The 4,087-nt window shown below is 40.2% G+C and overlaps 1 long non-coding RNA gene across 1 annotated transcript in view; it reads left to right on the plus strand.

The window, feature by feature from the left end:
* Positions 1 to 220: 220 nt before the first annotated feature.
* Positions 221 to 4,087, plus strand: part of LOC135573548 (uncharacterized) — a 4,786-nt gene continuing 919 nt past the window's right edge. The window contains exon 1 of the long non-coding RNA XR_010464776.1: positions 221 to 521. This is a non-coding gene — a long non-coding RNA (uncharacterized LOC135573548). The remainder of the gene's footprint in view (positions 522 to 4,087) is intronic.

The following is a 4,087-nucleotide window of genomic DNA, read 5'->3' on the forward strand; positions in this document are numbered from 1 at the left end:
CATCTCAACTCTAACCCCTGACCCCTGGAGCTATCTGTCATGACAGGACAGGACAGTGGGCTGCTGGTTAACTCAACATGGAGACTGAGAGGGAGAGAGTGAGAGAGGGGGGGGGGGCACCAAAACAGCAGACAGAGGTCTCATTTATCCTCCTCTCACTGTGTCCTTTTCTATTTTTTCTCTCCATCCCTCCTTCCCTCCTCTTTTGTTTTCACAGCAGTGAAGAAACGGTTGCCTTTTTCCCCCCTTTCTCCTCCTTTTCTTTTCTCCCCTTCTTTTCATGGTGGTGGCAGGCGCACTTTGGCCATCCCAGGTACTGGCTGGAAACAGTGAGGATTCTGGGAGATGGTGAGATGAGGCTTTAATGAGAATGAGGCCTTCCCAGCTGGAGAGAAAAATATATGCAAATGAGATGTGTGAGCCAAGAGGACACTGGGATGAAGAACGTGTGGCAAGCAGCACGGGGTGAACTCCAGCTGACTACGGTCGCCTCCAAGGAGAGGAAGACGATCTGACGAATGGTAACAAAAGCATTCTCTTCGCTAGCTCTTCGCTCCTAACTCACAAGTGTAGCAAATGCCGCTTAGTGGCTATTGTTATTGTTATACCTTTGTAATGGAACATTCCATGAAGCCTTTAATTGGTTGGCAAATATCAAGGAAGGGGACATGGGGTTTCTGTTACGATGACGCTATAGGATCGATTGTGATTCATTTTTATTTGTTAGAGTGGTTGACGTTATGGTGTTACTATTTTAAGTCATGGTTATTTGTGATTATTTGTAAAAGTAATGATGTGTATTTTACTTGCAAATAGTGAGCAATCTGATAGGTGATATTTAGTTAACAACTGTAATTCGTCCCGTTTTATAATTGGTGTATTTCTGAATGTACACGTATTTATATTAGAAAACTTCACACATTATATTAAATACAATGCAGTTGGAAAAACAAGTATTTGAATTCAATATAATTATTTGGACAATTGTGCGTTTAAAATTAACAGCCCGTTTATCAATCTCATTTGATGAAAAATAGTAGATCAGCTAAATTTAAATCTCGATTTTATGAAAATAAATTCATGAGCTTTGTTTTTCTAGTGCTTTATAAATTTGAAATAAATCAACATTTTAGTAACGTGGTCAAAAAAAACTATTACAATTCAATCATGTAATTATTTACAGCGTTTCTTGGACTAGAATAAAACCACTAAAACCGCTCAAATGAGTCCTTCCTATAGCTGCCTTTACTTGATCATATAAACATTTCATCCCAAATGTACAATTAAACCTTTTACAGCTGCAATTATCCCAGGATACTATTTCACGCTCGTGCTTCTCTGCCATGGAATCTTAAAATGCCTTGTCGATTTTCGGGTTCATTCTTTTTATAATGTATATATATTTTTTATTGATGCTGTGGTCTTCACACGTTATTGTAGTATTTTAGTTTTAAACGTGTGATTCCCCCAATATAATCTATTTTAATATGTACAATATTTCAATTGTAGAAATGTTTCAGTAAAGTATTTCACTGATTCTTTGTTTCATTTACATTTACATTTAAGTCATTTAGCAGACGCTCTTATCCAGAGCGACTTAAGTATTTCACTGAATCTTTGTTTCAGTAAAGTATTTCACTGATTCTTTGTTTCAGTAAAGTATTTCACTGAATCTTTGTTTCAGTAAAGTATTTCACTGAATCTTTGTTTCAGTAAAGTATTTCACTGAATCTTTGTTTCAGTAAAGTATTTCACTGATTCTTTGTTTCAGTAAAGTATTTCACTGATTCTTTGTTTCAGTAAAGTATTTCACTGATTCTTTGTTTCAGTAAAGTATTTCACTTAATCTTTGTTTCAGTAAAGTATTTCACTGAATCTTTGTTTCAGTAAAGTATTTCACTGATTCTTTGTTTCAGTAAAGTATTTCACTGAATCTTTGACCTAAATTGATTGTATTAAAATCTTACTTTTCAATGTGGATGATATGTTCTGTGTGAATCTACATTTCATTTCAACTGATGTTTCACACATGTATTGCTTTGTTATTTAACATTTAAAAAATGATTATTTTTAAAATGATTCCAATATATTAAACAACCTTTACCGCGTCCGTTTTGAATCCCGACCTTTCATTTGTACATACATTAAAAACACACATGTATATAGCCTGCAATTAGCCTGTACACGAAGCTGTAATGTACCTGTTGCAAATCGCACGGATTCATCTAATGTGTGAGCGTTCATTAACTGCTATAACAAATGATCAGGCACACGTCGTATCGAACGTACAGATAGCAGATAGCTTATGTTTCTAGGTTTTGATTTTGTGCGGCATACAGTCTTCCCGGCATTTGTTCCCTAATCCCATGTTTACTACTGTCGCAAGCCTTGTCTGCTGTTGCTCGGAGCATCTCGACGGCCCGGGCTGGAATTATGCACTGTTAACTGGGCTGTCTAATTTGACTGTTGTTAAAGGAGTCGAGGCGACGGACAAGGCACGAAATCTCGAGTGTGCTTCGAGCGTTGACTGGTAATCACCGAACTGCCTGGTTGTGCGACGTGCGACAATCGGACGCCCGCGCGCACGACGCGAGTAGGATACTCTTTTCTCCGGTTCTCAGCCTCGTCGCCTGTCATGCCTCCAGGGCCGCAAGACATAAACAAGGAAACGGGGAAGGAAAATCCATTCAGTATTAGTGAGAAAATTAGAGTGACACCTGATGTTGTCGACTTTGACACGTGTTAATTGCTGCTCAGCTCTCCTCATTAAGAACGAGGAGAATTATTTTAGTGCTTCGGGGCCAATGCAGTGTTTTCTTATCTGTCTGTGTGTGAGGAAGGCAGCTAGTTACTCAGTGTTCAGCGATGCGCGCCGATGGAGGGATACACATTTAGTGGGGAATATACAATATGTCAAATTAAAACGGATGGGCTCAAACATATGAAACAATAGTCTACCATGAAGTGTGTTATTCATGTTTATCCTACAAAAAAATATATGTATAAAAGTTTGTATCCATCAAACGTCCTATCAAAATCCTATCACAAAGCAATATATTTGAAAAGCTAAATGTCGCATGAACAGTTTAACAGTAGCACACTGGCAACACTCATGTGAATGTCTGGCTGAATTTCAAGACAGTATTGCGTTTTTATTTTTGTGACATTTGTTAAATATTGATTTCCTCAAATCAAATCATTATTAGGTATTTTATTTTCAATCGTTTAAAAAAAATCCATTGCCAATATTTAAGACTGTTCAATATTTAAATAATCTATAGGCTACATTTATAACAACCAATGTAATCTTCTTCTTATTATTAAAGTCTATTTAGAACAACAGCTAGACTGATAGATCATTAGTATCTCAACATTACTGCTCTACCCAACACTTATATTAACATACAATTGATAGAGGTGATCAACTACACATTTTAGTGTAAAATTATATTTCTAACATGATATCAGTCTCATCTGGATGGTCAGGTATGTTCCTTTCACCCCATGGTTTCACCATCCCACCCCAACTAATATACATTACCTCCTCTCCTCTCCCCATCCTCTCCTCTCCTCTCCTCTCCCCATCCTCTCCTCTCCTCTCCTCTCCCCATCCTCTCCTCTCCTCTCCTCTCCTCTCCTCTCCTCTCTCTCTCCTCCTCTCCTCTCCTCTCCTCTCCTCTCCTCTCCTCTCCTCTCCTCTCCTCTCCTCTCCTCTCCCTCCCTCTCCTCTCTCCTCTCCTCTCCTCTCCTCTCCTCTCCCTCTCCCTCTCCTCTCTCCCTCTCTCCCTCTCCTCTCCCTCCTCTCCTCTCTCCCTCTCCCCTCCTCTCCTCTCCTCTCCCCATCCTCTCCTCTCCTCTCCCCATCCTCTCCTCTCCTCCCTCTCCTCTCCTCTCCTCTCCTCTCCTCTCCTCTCTCCTCTCCTCTCCTCTCCTCCTCCCTCTCCCTCCCTCTCCTCTCCTCTCCTCTCCTCCTCCCTCTCCCTCTCCCTCTCCTCTCCCTCTCCTCTCCTCTCCTCTCCCCATCCTCTCCCTCTCCTCTCCCCATCCTCTCCTCATCCTCTCCTCATCCTCTCCCTTGATAAATGAC

The sequence above is a fragment of the Oncorhynchus nerka genome, linkage group LG10 (assembly GCF_034236695.1).
Source record: "Oncorhynchus nerka isolate Pitt River linkage group LG10, Oner_Uvic_2.0, whole genome shotgun sequence".
NCBI lineage: Eukaryota > Metazoa > Chordata > Actinopteri > Salmoniformes > Salmonidae > Oncorhynchus > Oncorhynchus nerka.